The sequence below is a fragment of the Homalodisca vitripennis genome, chromosome 5 (assembly GCF_021130785.1).
Source record: "Homalodisca vitripennis isolate AUS2020 chromosome 5, UT_GWSS_2.1, whole genome shotgun sequence".
Classification (NCBI taxonomy): Eukaryota; Metazoa; Arthropoda; class Insecta; order Hemiptera; family Cicadellidae; genus Homalodisca; species Homalodisca vitripennis.
Window position 1 is genome coordinate 40,402,445 of NC_060211.1, and position 26,953 is coordinate 40,429,397.

The following is a 26,953-nucleotide window of genomic DNA, read 5'->3' on the forward strand; positions in this document are numbered from 1 at the left end:
ATGATAACGCAGTCCGCGAGCCACGAGAGGTCCTTAGCCTTGTTTGATTTCGGCGGACACGGGCACGGAACGGACAGGGCAATGGAAAATATATTGGTCGGAGTGCAGAGCGAGTGGAGCGACGCGCGCCCCTCCCTCCCCCCACCACACCGCCCCCCCTCCTCGCGCGGAGCACTGCGGAGTCAAGTGCAGTGTTGAGCCAGCTCCTCTACGCGCGGGTAGCCCGGTACAGTCGGGGGAGACAGATGAGTTTGCCCGGGGTGTCCGCCAGAAGTGGACAACATCCGCGCGGTTTCTGTCGTGTTTCCGCGAGTTCGGCCGGTGCCCAGTGGCTCGCTTGACTTCGGTCCGCCCGCTGTCAGTCAGTCAGTCGGCCGGCGGCGTCACAACAGGCCGGCGAGCCTCCGTTTTCTCAGATGCGGGAGGCCTTATTCCTTTTCATGTAGCAAGGTAAATCCGACTTTCACTATTTGATGTTATTACTGTGTTGTGTTAGCGACCCACTGGTGTGTATTGGTGTCTGTGACTTGTGTGGTGATTTGATGTCGGTGGTCGACGTTCCGTGACGAGGAAGGTCAGGACGACTTTGGCGGAACTCCGCTTTATTTATTTATCATATGCGCCTCGGAATACGATATCCACGCGAAAATCTCACACCGAACCCGTGACAGATTGTTGTAAATGTCGCGTCATAGGAGTCACGCGCGGCTGGTCTCTATTAATTCCCATCGATTGTCGAATTGTTGGTTATGTCGCGGCCTAGCTATTCCGGCCCGTCGTGACGTGGGTCTATTTCGGACTCGGCGATTTGAGGAATAACACATCACCGTGACGGTGAGTCGGGAGTGTTGCAATGGCAGTGGCAGCGTGCGTGTGCGGGTGCGTGCGTGCGTGCCAGTCAGCTGATCGGTCCGCTAATGATAAGCAGCCTACGTCAACCAACGATCGCTTGCGCGGACCTCACGTCCTGTACTCTCTTTTCTTCTATTTAACTATTTGCATTCTCTATACCGAGTGTCACATTTTACTCATCTATTTAGTAACTAAATCAACTATTTACTCTTTTATATCCAATTGTTTACCACATCGTTTTGAAAAACTCGATTTATTCTGTATTCGCCCGCCTGTTCTCCGTTACAGCTGATTTGTCGTTGGTTTCAAAATGATTTTACGCTTTTGGTTGTTACTTTTAGATGAATATTACATTAAATAAATTCTTAATACTGATAAGTAAAACACGTAAAAATAAGTTATTTTATAATAGTCGCCAGTAAACGAATTAACGTCACTTCCGTTTAATAAAAAATTACGAGCAAAACTATATCAAGTTATAGAAAAATGTATTACTCGTATTTACTTATAATATCAAATTACGGGCCAGTTTGGCATCTTTGTTTTACGTTGATAACTTCGATATACAACTAGTTTTATTTAAGTTCCTTTTTAATCCATCTAATTATAATTTATAACACCAATGCATCTCCAATTTATTTATTAATTATGTGATCCAAGACATGTACGCCAAATTCATTATTTTACATAGTTAAAACGAAGTATTGATAACTTTGTTAATTTCTACGTTTACATTTACCACTTAATTTTATGCTGTGTGAAATACTTGATGTTTATACAAATAGTTTATAGATATTGACCAATTCTTTTAGCGTTTACTTATTTACAGTCTCAAAGCATTTACAAAATATAATTACAGAAAAAAAGATTGATTCAAAAGAATATAAACAAATATAATCTCTTTATATTTTACCTTTAATGTAACTTTGTTAATATTTCGAAATCTCTGAAATATAAGTGTCAATTCTTTGATGAAATATTTTTTTTGTTTTAAAAATAATTTTAATTCCAAGCAGTCTTTAAAATAAGTATTGTGCTTATAATGCCTCTTCTATTTTGTTTTTATTTGATTGTATTTGTATTAAATTTTCTACACCTGTTTGTTATTTAGATGGCTTAAAAAGCTGCTATAACTGTTACGATTCCTTTATTTATGTGCTTAGTTTTCTACAGATTCTAAGAGAATCTCAATGTTCGAATCTAAAATTAATTTCACCATCAGACAATGTATTATGGAAAGAATAAATTAGTTACATCAAGATTTGTCTAAATAAATTAAGAAATTATCCCAAGTTATGTTTAAAGATACTTTTTTATTAATAAATATATTGCAATTTTAATTTAAAATCTTATTTATCATCTGTAACATTAAAAATCAAATACAGGGGTGGATTTAGCATATAATTAGGGGGTACTACTAAGGAATTGAGGGGTTTGGAATGCCCCCATGTAAGGGAGGGCCCCAGGGGCACCTATAGAGAATTTTAAAAATATACACGCCTTAAAACATGTTTACACAGTTTTTTAGTCTTAAAATTTTACTTTTTAGAAAACAACATTTAAACATAGGTACATAATAATATTTGGCAATATTGGGGGGGGGAGTCATAACACCCATGATCCCCCCTCCTTTAAATCTGTCACTGATCAAATAGAACTAATAGGATGTTGGTAATTGTTTATAATCAAACACAGTGGTTTTAATCACAATTGAATTGAATATACAAGTGATGGATTTAAAGCTGTGATAATTGTACAAATCAAACTATTTAAGTACTTTTTACCTGGATATAAATACAACAAGACATAAATAGTAAACAAAAACATGTAGTAAAAGGAATGTAGTACAGATAAATATATGAAGATATAATAAGTCTCATAGGTTATGTTGGAGTAATTAGAAATTTGAGTTTCAGTGTTATAATGTGTAAGCACTGCACCTTGTAAACACCTTGGTTTGTAGTACATATACATTCTTATTTTTGAAGTAAAGAGCATTTTCACTAGTGTAAACATAAGCAGGAAAAGTTTTTCTCAAGATAACATAAGTCAATTGGTAGGGCTATTATAAGAGAGAAGAGTTATGATGGAGACTACCATATAAACAGGAGAGAGCAGACAAGAACTAGCCAGGAAGAAATTTGGGTGGAGGGGGGTCCAAGCAACTGATATTTTCTTTTAGTAGACAGAGAAGAAGGCCCCATCTTTTTCCTTACAAAGTTCTTGGCCCGTTTCTTTGTTGAGAACGAATTTTTTAACAGTATATGTAAGTAATACTGAATTATTTAAATAATAATAGCCATTTAATAAAAAAGTAATTGAATATTTGGGGGGTCTGGACCCCTTGGACCCTCTCGCTGGCAACATCCTTGAACTCAGGTAATAATAAGAAAATCGTTTCTCTAAAAAATTAGTACCTACCAATTCTTGACAAAACACTTAATTAAATACATAGGCCTATATTAAGATAAATGGAGTACCTACAGTGAAAAATGAATGAAAGAAATTTAGTTTAATTACTGGTTAAATGTGATTATTTCTTAACAGGTGTTGCTGATTAATAGTAACCACCACTATGACAACCAATAGAAACAACCATTGTAGTAAACAATAGCAACACCACAATAGTAACAATATAAACTCCATAGTAGTAACAATAGCTACCCCACTATAGTAACTAATAGCAACAATCACTATAGTAACCCAGAGCAACTATCACTATGGAAATGAATAGCAATTATGAAAATTGATAACAACCACCAATATATGGCAATTAATACAACCTCCACAATGGTAAAAATAGCACCTACCACTATAGTAACCAATAGCAACCAGCACTATGTTAACTAATAGCAATCACCACTGTAGTTACTAATAGCAACAACCACTATGGTAACTAACGACAACCACTATTTTAATAACCAATTAATTGTATTGATCACCATGGTAAACAATGTCAACTACTACTATAGTAACCAATAGCTACCACTAAAAGAGTACCCAATAGCAACAATCACTGTTGTAGCAAAGAGCAACTATCACTAAAGTAACCAAGAGCAATTATCAATATGTCAACCAAGAGCAACTATCACTATAGCAACCAAGAGCAATTATCACTATGGTAACCAAGAGCAACTCTTACTATAGCAACCAAGAGGTACATAACATCACTATCGCTACCAACAATGGTAAACAATGTCAACCACTACTATAGTAACCAATAGCTACCACTAATAGAGTACCCAATAGCAACTATCGCTATACCAACCAAGAGCAACTATCACTATAGCAACCAAGAGCAACTATCACTATGGTAACCAAGAGCAACTATCACTATAGCAACCAAGAGCAACTATCACTATGGCAACCAAGATCAATTATCACTATAGCAACCAAGAGCAATTATCACTATGGCAACGAAGAGCAGCTATCACTATGAAAATGAATAGCAATTATGAAAATCAATAACAACAACCACCATATGGCAATTAATAACAACCACCACTACAGCAATAAATATTAACTAACACTATGAAACCCAATATCAACCACCACAATGGTAACAAATGACAACTACCTCTGTAGTAACCAATAGCAACAATCACTAAGGTAATCAATATCAACCAATAGTATAGTAAGCAACAGATACAATCACTGTGGTAACCAAGAGCAACAATTACTATGGTAACAAGGAACAACTATCACTATGAAAATAAATAGCAACTATATGGTAATAAATATTAACTAACACTATGAAATCCAATACCAACCACCACAATGGTAACAAATGACAACTACCACTATAGTAACCCGTAGCAACCAGCACTATGTTAACCACTGTAGTACGGTAAACCAATAGCAATTATCACCATGGAAACTAATTTTAACCACTACTATAGTAATAGCTAACACTACTATAGTAATCAATAGTTACCACTATTACATTAACCAATAGCAACCATCACTATGAACATGAATAGCAATCATGAAAACCAATAACAAACCACCACTATGATATTAAATATTAACTAACACTTTGGAAACTAAAGGAATAATGCTAAATGTAATGACAAGGATGTCATTTAATTGAGGGGTTTAGTGCGGAATTCAGGTAACATAGGAAAGCCAACTACTATAGGAAAATCTGATATCCCTTATCTGAATTAAGTTTAAAGGCAAAAAGATCAAAAGTTCCACATTTATTATTGTACTTAATTTAATTATACTTATTTGTAAAATTATCCTTGGTGTTACTTGTAGACTGTAGTAAAACAGTGAGGATAGAACAAAAGTTAAAGCCTGAAAAGCTGTTGACAAAAATAAAACAGTTCAATGAAGAGCAAAAGAATTGTTACCTGCTGATATTGATCTGTTACAAGAATTTTTTTGTAGGAATTGAAAACCACAGACTTGTAACTAGCTCTAAGTAAATACAGACATCAGAAACAGAGAAAGCTACAAAACCAATATGTGTTGTCCTTCTTTACTTCTTAACTCTTTTTTACGTGATAAAAGCCTACCAATTCTTTCCATTACTCACAGAAAAAGTACATCAGTGAATAGGTGAATGGATATTGGAACACACTTAGAGTTAAAAAAAACATAAAAGTTGAGATGTTAATGAAGTGGCTAATTTTTTTACAAAGAAAAGTATTTACAAACTTAACTTTGGCTAACTATATTAGTACACAAGTTAAACTATTATTGAAAAGACCAACATAAAAATTGGCAAATTACCATGGTGATACGTTGGTTTTGATGTGAACTTAAATTTTAATTATCAAGTGTATGCCTTAAAACTGTTAACAATCCTTTCAATGTACTATACTTTTTACTTACTGTACTCTTACATCAATAGAAACAGTGGCGGATTTAGGTGTTGGGGGGGGGGGGTGTCATGAGCCTCCTCAAACATAATTTTTAAAATAAATAATTTTTTAGTTTTAGTTCTGTAAAAGTAAACTTGCATACTCCAAAATGCATAGAAATTTGTTTTAATATGTGTATTTTATTTACATTTTCTATATGAGGGCATCTGGACCCTCTTCCTTCCATGGGGGATATTTCATCCCTTGATTAGTGATCCCCTCCAAATTTATGTGCTAAATCCGCCCCGAAGTAGTAATACTAAAATAGAGCCTTATCCTTGTTCATAAACATCTGCACATCCAAATTATTGTAAAATTCTTCAAGTAAGGTGTTTGAAGAGATTTTTTACAATATGAAACAGTTTAAAAGCTATATTCGATTTTTGGAAAAATGGCCTTCCGAGACATTGGGCGAAGGGGAGGTAAATGTAAAGTAGCATTGAGAGAAAAAGAATAATGTAAAATATTAAACTGCATAATGTTTTGTAAAAATAAAAATACAGACAATTCATTTGAATAATCGAAATATCAAACACATGTTAATAAACTGTCAGAAAATTTAGCCATGTTTTTGGTGGAACAGAGTTATTTCCAATGTCCCAATAAGACTCTTAAAAGGGCTGGCAGGAAACTTTGTGTATTCCTAATTCTACCATGGTGCTTTCTGAAATTTCATTTCAAATTACGCCACAAATCTATTGAAACACTGTTATTGGCAAAATATGTGCAAAACAAAACTAATAGATTTACTCTGTCAAACATTTTATCTAAAACAATGGTTTTTATCGTATTTAAATTTTGTCTCCTTCCTAAAATCAAAACACTGATATCTAGATGAAACTAACATTTATTAAGTAACCTTTGACTTTTCACACACGATTCTTCACTCATAATGCTGAAACGTGGAATATTGCACATACATTATAGTCTTTTTGTCAGCTATGCCGTGAATGTCAACCTTTCAATCCAGTGTCGAGCATCCCAATCCTTGAACCACAACTGACTTTGTTAGACCATCATCGTTAGATGCACTTTTAATATTACACAAGAGACAGTTAACAAACTTGTTCTTTTATTGCTGTAAAATCCCTAATTCATTTATATGCTTCTAGATTACATAACAACATTAGTGTACCCCAATCCCTGAACCACAATTGACTTTGTTAAACCATGTCCATGAGGATGCGCTTGTAAGATTACACTGGGGACGGTTAAGGAAACTTCTTCATTTAACCCGGAAGTGTAATCACTATTTTTAATTCTCTTGTAAAAGACTGCATGCAATAATCACATGAGCTGTAACACACCATAGTGTTACATTGGTAACCAAGAACAACAAGCATTGTATTAACCAATAACAACCTCCATTATGGCAAAGAATAGGAACTACCTCTACAGTTCTTTGTTTGAAGTTTGTTTTTGGCGATGGAAGGAGTTATGAAGGAAACAGGATTGTTCCGGACGTTTGCCATCGTTCAGTGATACAAAAAAATCAGTTACACTATGTTTCATCAAGTTGTACCACTCATTGATGGCAAATGTCCGGAAAAATCCTCCCTCTACAGGAACCAATAACAATTCCACCACTATGGCAATCATATGGCAATCTATTATCAAATTGTACAATTGTCTAAGTTGAAGATATCAAATGAAAATGTCTCTACAGCACCACCAAACACTTGGCAACAGTTGCAGACTTGAAAGTAACATCTACATTGATGTGAATCTTGGCCTGAACCAAAAGGTTTGTCTATCTCGAGTGGATGCAAAATGCAATGCCTTTGACTCATGGATAAATTGTGACTCTAGACAAAGTGTTGGTGAACCAAATGAAGTTGACCACAGAAGAGACAAGCACATCATCAAGACTTTGCGCTCATCAAGTGATTGATGCACTATTTTTCAATCGTTGGTCAGAACTTAATAGTTTCTTTTGAATCAACATACTATAGAGAAGGAATAGAAATTGAGCTTTCAGCTGCAGTGGCGTAGCTAGGATGGCTTTTGGAGGAGGGATATGAATCTGAAGGGCACATCCCACCTGGGGGGGGGGAGAATGGAAAAATTGTAATTTGTATTAACTAGATATGCCTAAATTAATAAACAAAAACAGGTGAATTTCAGACAAGTTGATAAGATATTGTACAAATATTTTTTAAATTTTAGAACAGGGAAAGTTCTATCCCCTTCATCCCTCGCAATTACACCACTGCCCTGCAGATTGAGGAGGTTGGGGCTACCTCCCAAGAAGCCAATGGAATAAGTGCCTATGTACAAGAACTAGGACTGCTGTTAAGATTTTAAATAGCAAAGAGAACAATGTATTGTTCACATACACAATGCACAACGTATTTGAGATTTTAAGCTTAGAGAATCTGAAGAATACAGTAATCATCAACAGTTTCAAGATAAACTAAAAATAAATAATTCATCAGTAGTTTGAACTAATTTTAAATCTTCTTCTGGAGATAAACAACCATGTGCAACATTTTAAGAGATTACCACAACATTAGATACGGTATCAATAACAGGTTTAGCGTCATAAAGCAACATTAGCAGCTTCACATACTGATTCTGAACCTTTTAGATAAATCCCAATTCTTCATAACTGCAGAACTAGTACTAATCACATCTTAAGAATACATTTTCCATCAGAGCAAAACAATTTTTACCACATACTATGAACTAGAGGCATCTGCAGTCATTAAGTACATTATCACATTTCTAGTCGATTGTAGATAATAAACAATCTAATTTACAGCTTGGCAATAGACAGTTTAACCTTTAACTTTCTGTATCTCTTGTATAATTTGATCTTTGAATTTTACATTCCATTAATAGTTGAAATTGTCATAATCTTCACACTCAGAGAGCTAATGATCATTTTATTACCTTTGCTTACTGTAAAACCCAGACTTTCACCTCTGGTTCTTCATGATCTACGCTTGGATCCTGTAGATCCTAGGTTCCTACATCTTAATGTCTCCACACAACCTTCTTCGGGACATGTGATTGGGATGGATTAATATAAATTCATTCATAATGATATAATGTTAAAATTGGATATATTCCATTTGATGAATTCACTAGACTGGTTCTTCTTCTCTGTTCATTGATATAAGGACAAAAGATGTTGCATTTCCAATACAAGATGAAATTTAAAAAATTACAATTCTAATTTGACCAACTAAGGCGTGTATTGTGATTACATTACAAGAAATTATTTTGTAAAATACTTTTAATATCCCACCCTCACCCAAAATGTTGAACCGGTTAAAATAATAAAAAGTTTAAATAATTTGTGATTTATCACCAATTTCCCAGGATTTTACCAGCTTTTAATCCGAAACAACATCTCTCTCTTGTCCCTTTACAAACCAAAACTTGGATTTCTAATCAAAATATTAATGTGGATGAGAACAACTCTAAAGAACACATTAAACTTAAATTGATTACATTCTTCAGTAAATGTTACATACATTTCTGCATAATTTAATATTATTATGGCAACGTTAAAATCTGGGAGTTCATAAAAATGTATTGAAATTATTCTGCAAAAATATTTGAAGGAGAAGCCAGTTAAAAAAAATACATGAAGATCTCTTTGTGTATAAATAAGTACACCCAAGAGGGTGGTTCTTGGTGTGGTATTAGTTCGGTCTGTCAATATTTGTGAAATACTATAATATTAAATGTGATCAACATCTTAAAAGATTGACAAAATCACTATGAAACCAAATCCACAATGATGCAAGTCAGTGACAGGCATGAAACAGTTGAAGTAGTAGTAAACATATTTGGAAAAAGAAAATCACATTTTGTAAAGTTCAGTATCTTGGAGAATATATATTGATGTAAATTATGCAACTTTTTATAAACTCGTATTCAAAGATCAACTAAACGATACAGTAATTTACTGTATCTGATTTTAACATCTCACTGGAATACGAATAATTTAAATTTATTTTACTGGAGGAACTGATTGAGAAAGGTACTAGCGGAGCACCCAATCTGCTTGAGAGCTCTTATCCACCAATCTGATGTCTTTCAAAAGATGATTTTAAGAATCCTCATACAAAATTTGCTTCTAGCTCTTGTAAATCTCCAGGCGTCAGAATAATATCACCTCTTATAATGTTGTACCTTGAAATGTTCTATTTCAGGTGGTACCTAATGTACCTTGACTATATCCATCATCTTTAAATTAATAAACACCTCAGTGTTCAGTCGTATTTTAGAATCATTATAGAATGGAAAATGCTGGACTAATTGCATACACTTGTGGCACTCCACTTTGTTAAAAAAAACTTGTATAGAGAAGTACATGTTTGGCGATATCATTTCCTAATTTCAAAACAAGCATAGAGGTGTGGACAAAAATAGTTTTTTAGGTTTGTTCTCATACAGTAATACTCCATTTTGCTCATATAAACAGCATTTATATATTGATTTTGGCTTGACCTTCCAAATAAATTGTATTAACTGCCAATGTTACAATTTTTGTAGAGATCTATAACTATTTAGCTCAACAACTATTGAACTATTGTTAAAATATCAAGTTCTTCACTTTTTATTCTCAAATCTACCGTCAATTTCTCCAGGATCTTCTACTGACATATAATCTTAGTAAAATTTATTCAAATTTTGCTAGAGAAATTGATTGAGGAAGGTACTAGCAAAGTGCACAATTTGCTTGAGAGTTCTTGCTCACCAGTGCGATGCCTTTCAGAAGATGATTTTGAGACTTTTCTCTTACAAATATTTTCTTCAGCTGAACAGGCTGACCGTGCTCTTGAAGTGTATCACTTGAAGCTGCCTGTAAGTAACGTAACTCCTCCAAGCAATTGTAAGAATATTGCAGGCCAGGTGTTGCTGTAACGTCTGCTGTTGGCACTTCTCGACTCCCGCACAGTGCCAACTTGACATTAGGCCCAACATTCGCTGACCACACTCTTAAAATATGAATGTAAAACAAAAATTATATTTGTTATTGCCTGAAGTATAAAGCAAGTTTCTTGTGCATCCTTTGATGATGTCAAATCCATATTCATTAAAAATTGAAGATAAGTTTTAATTTACGATTGTTTTCTAAATTTAAAAATCATCGGCTCTAGATAACTTGTGAAATTTTTTATATAGAATTCAAATTCAGAGGGTATAATTTGGTAAGTATATTTATTTTCAAAGATATTTAAAAATTTTTAATTTTCCAGTAGGTGTTCAAAAATTTTGAAATTTAATTCCTTTATTCCACAAATAAATATACTTTAGCCCTTAAATTGCATCATAATCAGATAATATTGTAAAAATTCCGGGGGTATAATTTGGCTAGTGTAGGGACAATTAATTTTTAAAGTGTTAAAATTCGTGAATATTCTAGTGGGTATTCCAGGATTTTGAAATTTCACCGTAATCTGATAATATTGGACTTCCTTTCTATATTTCTCTTTCACAAACGTAATGTTTTGTTGTAGCAAAGTAAATTTTATCAGAAACTGCCCAAAAATAAAAATTCCTTTTTCTTATTGTTGTATAGTTTAATTACGGTACCTTATTATTCCCTAAGTAGTTACTCAATTTATTTCCACATTCCAACAAGCTACATTGAGTTTTTCAGTTTGATAATTGTAAACTTACGATATTAAGTTACCATTTAAATATTCTTACCAAGAATCTTTCAAAATTAAATGATGAATCATACAAGTTAATTATATAAATTAAAAGTTGAAGATTTTTCTCCTCTTTTTTAAACCAGCCTTCTTACATAATATTTTATTGTGAGTCAAAATCTGCAGTTGTGATCATGACCTTGAAGATTACTTATCAGAATACTCTGATAAGACACAAGTCAATTAATTATTGGTATGATAGGAGACAGTGGTCAATATTATAGTTCAGGTCAAGAAAGCTTTTTAGAGAAATTGGAATTTTTTTCTCAAGCAGTAGTGCAGTTTGTTTAAAAGTGCATGGGTTAGATGTGTACTATAGACTAATTTAACTGGCAAATAGTTAATCGGTTAATTTCTTTATTAATATAAGTCAAAACTAGTTTGACTTAAAATTCTAAAAGTGATTAAGTTTTGTCCTGTACCTGCTTAGTTTCTTATTTCTAATTAGTTAACTATTATTAGTCTAAATTAAACTAAAGTAAAATTTCTATTATCTCTTGTATCAGCTCAGTAGATTTTTTTTAAATTTTGTAAATAAAAACAGAAATGTATTGTAATGACTTAGGTTTTAATAAAAAAAAAAGGGTTACAACCAAAAGTTAATTTAATAATTTAATTTTTCAACTAAAATAAATAAATTAACTTATTAGGATTATATTATTAATGTCTTTATGTATTATTATTCTTAACAAATTTCCAAAACTTTCAATTAGCTTAAAAAAGTAAATGTATTTTTAAACTAATTAATCTTATAAACGCCACCGATTAACACAGTGACACAGTGACGATGACAAAGAGGAAGAAATTCTTAACTTGCTCATTTTGGATGTTGTTGATTAAATGTGCACAGTATGTCATTCAACTGCCCATATTGTTTTGTTCTATTTAGAAAAGGTAGCCATTGTCAACGAATAATTTCTTGTTAGTCAACTTAGTCTGCGGTTTTGATTAGTTGACTAAGTACTATATTTTAATCGTTCATACACATCACTAGTACAGGTGTGATTTAGTTTTTTACATTTAATTTTTGCACATTTTTTAAAGCGCATTTGTTAGAAGGATTCCAATAAATGTAACTATACTTTTTAATTTATAGATATTTGAACTAAGTTGCAGTTCAATTAATTAAAGCACCCAAAGTATAAATATTAATGTAGCTAATAGTAATGAAGATAATTATTAATATTAACCAATTATAGATTTTACAAAATCAGTTTTGATCCCTTATCAATCAATCAAATTCTTAATTTACATGAACATTGAGTACAGTAATGGTGTCATGAAAAAAGTCAGGCATTAAAAAATTCTTCTAAAGTATAAAAAGACTTGTCTTCTCTGCATCTCTTCAGGTCATCTGGGAGTTTATTATTTAGTTTTCTTCCTATATAGGTAGGTTTCATTTCAAACAGGGTCAAGTGGTGGCATAGTGTAGGTAAGGCATAGTCATAAGCATTTCTAGTGTAATAACTGTGCTTTCACCTAGGTGGTCAGGTTTCTGAGCCTGTTGTGAAGCAGGTGGCTTTGTAGATGTGAAGTGAGACAGCTATCAAAATCTAGAGTTCTCTAAAGGTTTGAAGGCATGAGTCTAGAGGAGTCACTCCCGCTAGTGTTCGATTTGCCCTTTTTTGTAGGACTAGTGTACTTCGTTTTTTCTTGATAAAGAGTTGTCCATACTAATACTCCATACCTCATATGAGATTCGAAAAGAGATAAATATGCTGTCCTGGCAGTAATATTGTTACAAGAGCTTTTTTACTCCTTAAGGCCATAGATACCAGAGTTAAGCCTACTACAGAGATCGTAAATGTTGTGAGTTCCAAGAGAGATTGTCATCAACTGTGGTACCAAGGTATGATGGCAAATGGAATTGAATACTGTTAATAACAGATGTAAGTGAAATTTCTCCATGTATGGGCCACACTATTCATTACTTCTGTCAATGTTCTGCTTGCATTTTTCTTGCATAGTTACACATTATTTGAGGAGCAAGAGAATTCACTCTTTAGACTGATGGAAAACATTAACTCATCAACAGACAACCATTAGCATAACAAGGATCCTTGTATACAGATCTCAACTCAGGTAATGTCAATACAGATGATATTTGCAAGACATTTGGAGTTTGCTCCATTGAATGACAACAAATAAAAAATATCTGTACTAACTGACATGGTCTGAATTGCCAGCTCATGAGTACCCGACAACAAGCAATTTATTGAACGTTCTGGATCATATCAACATTACACCAAAGGAAAATTTTAAGAAATTGAAGATCTTCCTGAACAGTAAATGCCTCCTCGTTCACATCAAAACACACAACCTCTTTGTACTTTCGTGAGCTCAAATATCTTCATTAACCCCAGCTAGAACATGCTTTTTGTAGATAAGCAAACCAGGCTAACCTTATTATCAAAAGCTCATAGCTGTGGCAGTTTGGTTAGTCAAATTCCATTGGAACTATATAAGCATGGAGGGAATGAGCTGAGAGTGAATTTGAGAGCACACAACAATACCTAGCGGTAAGGATCCGAATTCAGTCGCAGGGAAAGTACTGATTGTTTTCTCTCATCTATAACAAGACCGACTAATGAAAGAGAAGGACAATCCAGAGGGAAAATCAGGCAAGCTACAACTCTATCTCAACAATCTGCATCAGCTCAAGTTGATAAAGCTATAACTAGGACCAATGTATTAGCCAGCCCCTACTAACTAGGTAAGATAGATTGGAAAATTGTTAGGTAGATAAGCCCTTGTACAGACTGTAGGAAAATAAACTGCTCCATGCACAGTCTCACAAATACTTTAAGAGCCAAAGTAGTTTGTATAAAATATTTATTACCTCCAGGGCTGGATTCAAGGCGGAGCATGGCAGAACAGTGTTCCGAAATCTCCTGCTATCATTGGAGGTATCCCACACTGCAATGCTCCCTGGTAGATTACATTTCTTACACCTCATTTCTAGAATTTGACCACTATTAACTCCTTTATTGATATCGACGATGTCACATGTAGATTAACTCTCCCAGAGTTATAAAATTTACTATCATTGCATTTTTATAATGTGAAATCACGTGTGGTTTTTTTCAACTGTTACATACTAAACCACATCATTAATATTGAGTCTAGTAATTTTTATCATGCCCTGTATGCAATTCAAAGTCCAACATCTTCCTGTTATTATTTTAGAAAAAGTCTTGTTTTCTAAACATCACTGGGTTCACATATGTTTAATTGCATGTTTTCTTTTTCAGTAAAATTAAAATAGGATTGTTGATTTATTTGAAAATTTATTTTCAGTTCAGTTAATTAGGACGTTTCTTTGAGTTCTGACAAAATCTTAAAATATGTGAAGTGCAGGTGTTATAAAAACTTTGCAAGTTGAAGTATGTAGTTGTAGTTGCACACAAAGCTAATGACTAACACTACACAAGCTAGCGAGAATGGTACTAATCACGAGACATAGAACAGCAGTAGTTATAACTGATGCTTTTGTGCTTTTCTTGATCATGGGAACTCGTGGTGAAGTAAAATGATTCGCAGTAGTAACTGTGATTCGCAGGATTCATTCAACTTAACAGACTTTGCATTGTGAAATCATTCAACTAGTTATTAATATTGTTTTTGCTGCATAGAATATTGCTTTTAAAATTTACAATTGATTCCTACTGTTTACTATTTATTTGATAAATACTTTCTAAAATCTATTCCTTAGCTTGACATTTTTAAATTGAGATCTGTTACAATTCTACAGAAAAATTTCCATTAAATTATATACTATTAATTATTAAATTAACTAAGTTTTCAGAAACACTAAAACCAAGTAGTTTACCATTTTAAACTGCTTGTAATAACAAGCAATAACAAGATTCCTGTTGGAAACAATTGTTATGTAATAAAAATATTCCTCCATTTTCAAAATGCATACTCCTGCATAAAGATGTAACTCATAAAGATAATGAAGTAGTTCAGGGGTGCCCAACCTTTTTTACCCAAGGGCCACATTGTAAAGCCTTTATGGCCAGGCGGGCCAACATCCCAGGGGATTTGGAACCCCAAACCAAACGTATTGCCCGGGGTTTTGTTCCAGAAATCTTGTGCAAAATATGAGTTTTAAGGTTATTTGGCCCCTGTTTCCTGATTACTGTTATTTCTTATTATTTATTAGTTGTTAGGTAAAGGTTTATAATATATTATGTTTTTAGGTTCTTCTATTAGAAATAAATATAAACCCAGGCTTTTGGATGTTTGCTCTAATTCTGAGGGAACAATAAAAAAGTCACCAATAAATTGAATACATTAATTTTAATTAATCCTACTAGGATACTAGGACATACAAATTACGTGGCGAGTGGTGACCTTGAGTTGGGTAGGGGCTATGTCGCCGCACCGCGCGCTGTGCCGTGCTTTACGCGCGCTCTATTCGCCAGCCGGCAGCCACCACCGTAGTCAGTGAAATCTGTCTGCAACTACTTTACTTCTTTCAACACTCATACTCCACCAAATGAATACGGCTCGTTCTACGTGAAATCGGCTGGACTGCTTGGTTCTCAAAATTCGTATTTATTTAATATTTCAAATGCTTGTAAACAAATTTGGTTGTTTTGGCAACAAGGCGGGCCACATAAAACTGACTCGAGGGCCGGATTCGGCCCGCGGGCCGTAGGTTGGGCAGCCCTGAAGTAGTTTATCATAATTAGATCATACTTCTTAATTACGTCCATTAAACTTCATAAATTACATTAACTGAATTAAAAAATCAGCAATAAACTTATAATACTCGTGTATATTTATTGCGGAGTGAGTAAGGATGGTAATTAATGCAGTGAAGCTTTACAGTCAACTACCATGAAAAAAGTTGGATCTGGTCTTATTCAAATTGATGTCAGATGATCAAAATTCGCAGACTTGATCCATATTAATCAGACTTTAAAACAAGTTTTTTTTGTTTAACCTGGTCAGGATTCGATTAAAACTGTATCAAAATTTGATTTGAAATGTTAATTCCAAATATAGTTAAAATTTTATATTAATACAATTCTTTCTTGGCTTTTTATTAGGGTTGCCAAGTAATGTACCTCACTGAAACCCTCTGAGTGTCAGAACAGGGTTGCAGATGGGCCTGTGGAATATTGTGCAGAAATGGCCACTGACACAATACAAGTAGAAGTGTTATCTGCTACAACCTGACTTATCAGTTACAGAGTCTGTTGCATCAGACCTACTCTGCTTGGTTGACATTCTGTCATTCAGCACATTCCTTAAGCAAACATGGCGAATATTTTCACTCCTTTTCAGAATTAGAAAAAAAGGATTTTAAATTTGCCTTAAAATATTATCCAGCTACAGTTAAGGAAGAAAAACATTATTAGTTTTAGTACACTATTATTTGTTTTTCAATTGCTGTTTTTTATTTTTTATTACACATGATTCCGTTATTTGAATTAATTCTCAAATCCAATTCATAATCAAAATTTAAATCATATGGAGGTCTGATCGATCATAATGTTAGGTTGATTTTTACTTTGTCCTTTAAGAGCCAGTAATAATGAAATGACCTTGATGATGAAGTACTAAATAATTGAGAATTTTTGCAGGTAAAACAAATAAAAAAGTATTAAAAATCTAAAAAAAGTGTTTTGATGCTTGTTAGATAGATCTTTAAATGAGACACCTCCCATAATTCTATGACTAAAAAAAGCACAGCTAGACATTATAAACCACATCCATCATAGTTGTTCACAATGAGTTATACTGTGTCTTAAAATACAAGATATTATAACAATGCAGCAATTTGCGAACAATGTCTGTAACAATTTGTACAAGCTTGACGTGCAATAAATAATTATTTGGATATGAAGTCATGGATCCCAAATCATGGACAAATATGAGACATTAAGTATGATGTGTAGAATGAATAAGTGACCTGTGTCGTCTTGTTGCAATCCAAAATTGACTGATCATTAGGAAGGATCATCAATCGTTAGTGCAGTAGTAGGGTACAGCGAGTAACTGCAGTTTAACGTTGTACAGAACCGCTTGTGTATTGACTGATTGACGAACCTGATTATCAAGTTTGATTATAGCTGATAATCAATTAAAGCCAGTGGAAGGTCTAAAAACCATAAAGGAAGCTAATCAGAGAATCTCTGGTATGAAATAACCTCAAAATAAATGAGGGTAAGGAAATCATTTCGAAATTAAGGTCCCTAATGTATTACTTTCATGCTCTCTGTTTTCCATATGTATCCCTTGAGAGTTACACATAATCTATTCTCACCTATAGAATAGGTGACCTTCTAAAGACTGTAACTTAGTAATTTCTACTTTTGAAGGTCGAAATGTGCCAGATTATTAGTACTATTTATCCTGATATTTCAGTGCTTAAATGGATTGAAACCATTGTAAAAATGCATAATATTTTAGCTACAATTTCAATAATATTTTAGTTCCAATAAATTTTACACCAAATTAAAAAAGAATACAATTTAAAGTTGCAGGGAAACATTTAAAACATATTAAAAATCTTATAGTTACACTTGATTAAACATTTGAAAGTCTAAACAAATTTACAAGAGCATTCAAAAAGTATAAAATAAGGTTAAGAGCAAGAGTAATCAATAAAAAAAACCCCTTTGTGTTACAGAAAAGAGCACTAAGAATGATATTTATTTTTTAGCTAATTTAATAAGACCTTAAATAATGTTAATTTTAGAACTCATAGAAAGCCATTATTCATAAAGGCTTATATATTTTAATGTTATAAACTATTTAAGTTTAAAAATTAACCTTAATGAATTCTACATCGTTATAAACACATAATTTCAGCAGGTAATTAATTAGTAATGTTTTATTACATTTGGAACTGTTTAATCATCTTATACTATGAGGCAGCAGATTAATGTAAAGTTTCAATTGTTCAATTAAACTGTTTATTGTGTGCTGTATCGACAATGACTAGACCTTTTACATTAAATCTGTTCCTAGTTCAATACTTATATTCATGTGCCATTCTAAGCCTTACTAAAAGCTATATTTTCTAAATACTGGTCATTCTAAAATATATATTACTTGTAATATTAAAATATAAGCCTCTATATGTAGTGGTCTGTTATCCTGTTGAGGTCTTAAGTACATCACGCCATCGTTTAGGTGAGAATAAATTATGCGCAATTCTCAAGGGATAAATATGGTGCCTAGATGGCATGAGAACAACACATTAGGGACCTTAATTTCAAAATGATTACTTGACTCTCCTTTATTTTGGGGGTATTTCATACTGCAGATTCTGTGGCAATGCCATGCATATAAACATGTTATAACAGCAATAAATTATTCTTATTCTTATGTAAGATAAAATTGATGGCATAAGGAGTACAAATATCCACACCAAAACATTTTAACTCACTTTTGAATACTATTTCAGAGAATTTTTTTTAGTCGGATTCACAAATTCATCCATTCCAAGTGGATACACTACTGCAGCATAAGTATAAAATGTTATCAGTATATTCCTTATCAACAATGAGTCAGTCATATACCACTATTGTTCATTGTCTCAGTCTCATTACTTTACATTGCAATAGACTTATCTTCGCACCAAGAGTAGGAAGGGTTTGTCTACTCATATATGCTAATGAGGAATGTACAGGTATGTAGTGAGGTATGTAGTCAGGCATTAGATTATAGTAGTCAGATTTCAAGGATTAGGGTACAGTAGTCAGAGTTCAAGGATTAAGATAGAGTAGTCAGAGTTCAAGGTTTAGGGTACAATAGTCAGAGTTCAAGGATTAAGGTACAGTAGTCGGAGTTCAATGATTAAGGTACAGTAGTCGGAGTTTAAGGATTAGGGTACAATAGTCAGAGTTCAAGGATTTGGGTTGAGTAGTCAGAGTTCAAGGATTAAGGTACAGTAGTAAGAGTTCAAGGATTAAGGTACAGTAGTCAGAGTTCAAGGTTTAGGGTACAATAGTCAGAGTTCAAGGATTAAGGTACAGTAGTCGGAGTTCAATGATTAAGGTACAGTAGTCGGAGTTTAAGGATTAGGGTACAATAGTCAGAGTTCAAGGATTTGGGTTGAGTAGTCAGAGTTCAAGGATTATGGTACAGTAATCAGAATTCAGGGGTTTAGATTACAATAGTCAAAGCTCGGGGGGAAGAGCACAGTAATCAGAATTAAGGGTTAAAAGACAAAAGTCAGGGATAAAGATACAGTAGTCAGAGGTCAAAGATTAAGATACATTAGTTAGAGCTTAAGGGTTAGAGTACACTAGCAAGGGTGTTATCAATTTGTGCAATTTCAGTGCATTATCACTTCACAAAACTTACAGATGCAGAAATCTAATTATTGAATTATTTCACCAAATATAATCACCGCCTATAATATAACTCATTTCTAAAAGGAATAATTTATTAGGCTTCTCTGCTTCAGTACATTTAGTTTCCAGTTAGTTGAAGTGTATACTTAGATCTGAAGGCATGGGATTTGCTCCACATTGGCACACCCCTTTCCCATGTTTGAACCATCTCTGACTAGAATCAGTAGTGATTGTACTTGAATGTTTTTTTTTTTTTTTTTATCTCCTTCTATCGCAAATGAATGATGATCCACCAAATTCCAATAAACGAATCAAAATCAAAATTAACATGATTTTGAGATATTACAGTAAATGTAATTTCTTTCGATGTAATAACAAGTTTTTCAATAATCTTATTTTTAATAATATCTAGTAAAATACAAGTTCATAAAAGATCAGTTTCTAAATCTGTAGTTCAAATTAACATGACATTAAATTAAATTATCATGTTATTATATTTTCATAACACAAAGTACATCGAAATGCGCTGTAGTTAAGAATTCATATTGTTGTTTTGATTTGTTCATGAGAGGGAAAGAACAATCTGACTTTTTTATGTAACCACTCCATTAAATATGTAATGCGAGATTTACCTCTGTGACAAATGAGTTACATGGTTCTGTAACAGCGGAGTTTAAAGTTCATCGAACTTTCTTTTATTCAAGGAAAATTACATTTGTTATCAATCGTAGATTTTTTCTGACGTTCGCCACCATTCAGTGATACAAAAAATCAGTAACCTTAGTGTTAATGGTTTTTTTGTATCACTGACTGATGGCAAATGTGCGGAAAAATCTTGTTTCCTTCACAATCCTTCCATCGTCAAAAACAACTTCAAACAAAGAATTTAGGTTATTATTAAGACTAAAAAGTTGTGTTCTCCAAAGCTATGTCCAATTTTTATCATTTTATGACATTTTGTGATGTATACACTGAGATATAGTTCACTTGTCTTTGAGTTAAAGGCTAAGAATTATTGTATCCTCAAAAACTCTGTCAGAACGTACACTGGTAAGCTGGGCCAGATGTAGACTTCTCACTGCACAAAATACGTGTCTAGTCTCGCCATATCCCCACCTCACCATTTTCCACTCAAGTGTATCGTGTTGCTGTGCTCACCTAACTCTTTGTCTGGTCTGGGACGACAAAAAGTGTGACAGCCTTTTTCCTCAGTGAAGCGAAACATTCCACGGTTTGGCCTAGGTCAGTGAATCCCTTCCAAGCCCGTTTCGTTCACTCAACCATTCATCCATTCTCTCTTTCTCAATAGCACTACAACCATGTCCAGTAACTCCTTGAAAATCAAGGGGAATCGTTTATTATAAGAAACTTGTTATGTGTTTTTAATGTTCTGCTGAGTAGAAATCATTTGATTTGAAACCGATTAGAAGTAATATACTTATAGAAATTATATCATTCATTCTTGTAAATAATGTTTAATACGTATGCATGGTAATTAAACAGATAATTAAAAATGCAATATTACAAAATATTTCTAGAAAACTTTGAGTTATTTCTATTATGCATCAACTGAAACCTCTTTTTTCAGTTAGCATTCTTTCTCATGCTAGCCATAAGGCGTTAAAATGAAATGAAAATGCCTTTATAAAGGGATTAAGGGATATCAAGACCTCTCTACCTCTCAACCTCATATCAGTACAGAAAATTAACAATAACTGAATACAACCAAAGTTAAACTGTTAACTTATCGTACATTATAATACAATGTAACCAAATTAATTCATTTGAAATAACTGATAAACTTAATAATATAATTGTATTTAACCATGCGTTTCTAGGAAAACACTAGATCATTGACAATCTCTTAACAACCAGCCTGATATTAAGAGACCACTGGTTTTGCCAGCAATTCAACTTCACCAACCTCATTGTTGATTATAAAAACACTGCCTTCACCATCAACCCTCCAACCTTCTATCAGATCTGTATCCTGAATATCTTTTTTATATATTTATGTAATAGACTTTATTGTGTAACATTCTAAATTTACAGGTTTTTTTGTTATATCTCAATTTCATTATTAAAATGATAATAATTCTATGCTGATCCAGTATGGTTAACCGTACATGTTTAAATTACAAACCAGAACAAAATATTTTGTTGTAACCCCAAAAAGGCCTTGTTAAGGTAAAAATTTAAATCTTAATATGTTGATGATGGAACTGTATTGGCTATTCTTAATTCAGTCACTACATTGAGATTACAAGAACCAATATTTATAACTCTCTGTTGATTTTGGTTAGTAGGTAGCAAAGTACTATAGATTATACATACATTTTATTTCTTTAAAATGTAATTGTTAAATCACTTAAACACAATGACTGCAGTAGACGTGTTATGGCATATAAAAATAGTGTGAGAAGTCAGTTTCACTATAGAGCAGCAATGAAGGTGTTAAAGATTATTGAATACAACGAAATATTAACATTTTTTACTTATAATCATAATTATAATTATTTAAATTGTAATCTGGTTGTATCCCAAGTAAACTTTGAAAGAATTTGATAGTTGGTACTACTCTATCAAGGTTTCTAATATACAGGGAAAACAGAATGTACCAAAACCCTGTTTTTTCTGATGATCCAAATTTAGTAATTGATTGTTGGTGTTGTTTTTTTAGAAATTTGGTTTGTGGTATCTTAATTTATATCTAGGAAGTGGCTTAATTTAGTTTAAATAGTAAGAAAATTTTAAAATGTTTGTGAACAATATTATTTTTCTTCTGGCAATCACAATGGCTTGTGTATCAAAATATTTAATAAAATAATGCAGTACCTAATAAAATAATGAAAATTTACTTAGGTGGTATTCACAAGGTCTTCATATCAAATTTTAAAATATTCATTAAATACCATTTTATTATTGTCATGGTAATACAAACAGTAAAAATGTACTCTATAATTTTTTTAAACTTAAGAACGACAATCTTTTTGGATATGCAATTTGTGCCATCGCTATAGAAAATAGCCACAATAAAATTTCTATCAAAATTGTTACAGTTATTTAAAAAAATGTTGATTTTGAAACAAACATAGTTTTTGAATTAATTTCTTCCTTTGAAGCAGACTGTTATGAAGCGACCTTGGATTTTTTACTCCATAAGAACAATGTTAAATAGCACTATTTTGTGTTTTATTTTAAAGATATAGTAAATATGCATCCAAACTGGTTTTAGTTTTCCAATGTCTCATTGATTTTTTTAACAGGAAAGAAACCTAAAAAGTTTATACTTTTTGAGTATTAAAAATGGTGATTAATTATATCTGTAAAATAAGACATATCCCATAAATTTACTATTTAAACTAAGTGCCTAAAGTTTAATATTGTTCTTAAGTGTCTAAAATCAAGATGGCTACTAGTATAGCATGTTCTTAACTCCTTCATGGTTTTTGACGTAAAAGTACGGTCATAGTGATTGCGTAAACGTAAGCTACTGACTTAATATTACGCATCTTTATAATGTTCCTTTTTTATTTTGTTGCCTGACATAATATTACGCAAGAAGCATTTCTATAATAACCATGTGTCGCACAAGTAGTTCTGGTGTTGTCTACTAGATGTCAGTATTTCCTTGGTTCTCTGTCATGAATGTTCGCACCTTAGTGAGCTTTTTTATAGTGATACAGTACAGATGCGTGTGGATGTCACCTGCCCTGGAGTATTTTATGGTTTTATTTCTAATGTTTATTGTACCTTTGAAATATCCGCTGAACAAATAGACGATTGCTTCATTTCTATGATGATGACATGGACACGGATAGTGAAAATGACTTAGCGGACAATTTATTAAAAATTTGAAAAAGACACTAAAAACTTTATTTCCATTAGAATCAGTACAAGAATAGTTTAAGGTATAAAAAGATAAATGTTAACGGGTGAAAGTGTTAGTCCTGACTTTTATTTATTTATTTTCTGACTCATACAAAAAGAAGTATTGTATTGCCGTAAGATTGCTGAGCTGTATCAAAGACCTTCTAGTCATCCAGTAATCATAATTGTAAAGTGAACAAAAACTGCAAATGCCTCTTGCTGACCTCATGTTGACCTGATAGATTACGAAATACCCGAGATACCAAATACAATCAGTGAACCCTACATTTAGCATGATCTGGATATAAGGCAGTTCTCACAGCCAATTATCATCGTAGCCCAACACTGTGGCCCGTGATACTCCCTAATATGATGCGTACGTAATTGAATACATTTGCGCCACAATTGCTGAAAGCTACCATTATTCCATTATAAGTGTAGACGTTTACATTAATATCTTACTAATGAGAAATGTAAAATTTGTTCAGCTCCATGTTTTATTAATTAAGATAAAAACATACTAATTAACAAAATTGGCTATTGTAGTGTGGAACTCTGTGTAATTAAACAATATGTGATTTTATTGATAATTGCATTATGTACGTTTGCTCAACAATTATGTTTACCAAGTAAAGTTTCTTGAAGAAGAAAAAATAACAATATTTTCACTATTGAAAGTGATTAAAATCTCATAGATAATCAAGTAATGTTGTACAATTCTTGTTTTATAATGTGTGTTTATAGTTTGAACTTTTTAGGCAGTATTAATAATTAAAAAGATAGTATTAATATTCAGGATCAACGTGTAACTTATTTTCAGGACAAGTTACTACGGAAATGTCCTGAAACTCAGCGAAATCCTTACTTTGTTCCTAATTACACTTGATGGTCCTTGAGAGGCCATTGTGAACTCCTTTTACAAAATTCCAACCCTTTCCCTCATCTAAATACTTTTCTAAACATTTAACTGAATAATATAAGTATGAAAATATACTTTGTTGCTTTGAAGAGTTCATCACCACTAACCAGAGCACTCACAGAATTATCCCATTACGACTAAATATGACCTTTAAGCCTTTCTCTTATAGTAAGTATTCATGGCACTTACTCATAGCCTGAAATGCTAGCTCAAAACTCATTCTGTCAAGCTATATGTTTTACCTAAGTTATTTTGAGTGCCCAACCATCTGTACTTAATAGTCGATTACTCTTCCCTTGTGTCTTAGTATTCCTTACAACAATGCGTTAGATGTGGGATAGTGGAGTTAAGAGAAAACTTTATCAATAGGTTGAGTTCACTATGGAGGATGATTTTTGGAGTGAGATGGGCTAAGCTTCCTCAGAGTTAAAGGTTTTACAATCCTACACACAAGAGAGTACTATGCCCTACGTGCTTTAGTAGAGGCTGAAACAGAAAAAAACCATTTTTTCACTTTAAACTTATGTATTATATACTTATTTTTTGATTTTCTTATTGTTCACAAACAGGGAGTTGAAAAATGGAACTGAATATTATGAACAAAAAGTGTTAAGTCACCTTCAAGTGTAAGTTAATGATTTAGAATCTTGTTATTGAAACACTGCAAAGTACCCAATTTTACTTTATGTCATTTAAGAACATGGACATACATACAGGGTGATTTTTTTCTGGCCCCTCAACTATTTAATACTGTTTCAGAATAACAGATACAATGTCTTTCTTTATTTGATATTACTTTGTAAAACAAGATATAATCAATCTAACTCAACCTTTTGCTTGACTTGGAGAATGTGTATAGTAAGAAAATACTTGGCTTCAAGTGCGGTGTCAGTTTTGAGTCTATTTCTGTCCAACTTGTGCCACCAAGATCACAGCATTTCTGAACATGTTGCCTACTGAGGTTCACCGCAGTTGTAGACAACCGACTGTTGTTGTGGGCCAGTTAACGCCCGAGAGGCCCACTGTTGGCACCCATGTGCTGGCACACAGCGTCCATTTGTCTCCAAATGGCACACATTCAAGTTCGGCCTTTCCAACAACACAAACACAAGGGGGCTATGAACTAATCTTGCTCGGCCCACACATTTATGTACGGACTCGTGATAATCACCTCTATTGTTCACACACGTTTTTCGCATTAAACAAATTGTTGAATGTTCATAATGCACATTTAACTTTTCCTGTGAAAGAGCTCAAAGACTGTAAACAGAATGTAACATGTAATAAGAACACAACAGTTTTTATTGTCAAGATTGTAACATATCATGTTGTAAATGTTTCATTATAAAGTATTGAAAAAGTGGAAAATTCATTCAAAGAGCAGAGCTTCTCAATTTTAAAATAAAAATATTTATGGAGAGATTTTATTCCACTCTGCATATACCTCACACATTTCTTTGATATTCACATTTGGAACTTTCATTTAAATATGTGAAACTACCATAACGAATTATCCATCAAGCTTAGTAGTGTCTAGATTAAACATTTAATCAATTTTAAATATTTAGATTACTTTTCATCCTGTAGTTATTAGTATACATTGACTATGCTTGTCAATTATACAATTAAATGTTACAAACAATGTAACAACAAATTTAGACAATCCAAACTTTGAAACTGTTTTATTTAATTGAGTGTATTCAAAGTCAGTTTTATATTACTTGTTGTATTAATTGATACAGAATAATAATTCAAAATTTCTGGAATAGTGAAATATTTTCTGAATCTAGAGAGTTCATAAAAACCTATTAGACATATAAATTAACAAAAATTAACAGGGCAGCATTTAGTATCATCACATTAGAACTAAGTTGTAATAAATCAAAAAACAAATTTTCTGATTTTTATGACAGTAAAAAACCAGTACAGATACACACAGCCAGCCTTTATTGCTTTATGTTCCTTGATAATTGGATTTAATTCTTCATTAATTTAAAAGTAAAAAATTCAATAATTAGATTTTATTTTCTTCAGAATACACAAGCTAAAAAAATAAAATCTAATTATTAAATTGTTTGATTATTAAATTGATGGAGAACAATAATCATTATTTGAAAATAAACAATATATTAAATAACATTCTGGATTAAATTATGTAACTACCATTTTTTTAGTTCACTAAGAAATATAACTTCATTTGTTTAGTTTCATTTAACTAGGGTAGAAAAAATTATCAAAGATAAGAATTTCTTTAATGGGTTAGATGCAGCTGATGCTGTGTTATGTAATTTTTTCAAGGCATTTGATTATGTGTATTTTGAAATTATATTGCAAAATCTTCACTAACCATATACTGTATATAAAATATATAGATTTTAATGATAGGGAAAACAAAATCAACTATGGCACAAAAAATGTAAGACAGAGTAAATTACAATGGCCATAAATATACACTTTTTG

The 26,953-nt window shown here is 32.6% G+C and overlaps 1 protein-coding gene across 2 annotated transcripts in view; it reads left to right on the top strand.

The window, feature by feature from the left end:
* Positions 1–202: 202 nt before the first annotated feature.
* LOC124362047 (zinc finger protein 628-like) overlaps positions 203–26,953 on the top strand; it is a 92,944-nt gene continuing 66,193 nt past the window's right edge. For both annotated transcript variants that reach the window (XM_046816202.1, XM_046816203.1), the window contains exon 1: positions 203–450. The gene's annotated coding sequence lies outside the window, so the exon portion shown is untranslated. The remainder of the gene's footprint in view (positions 451–26,953) is intronic.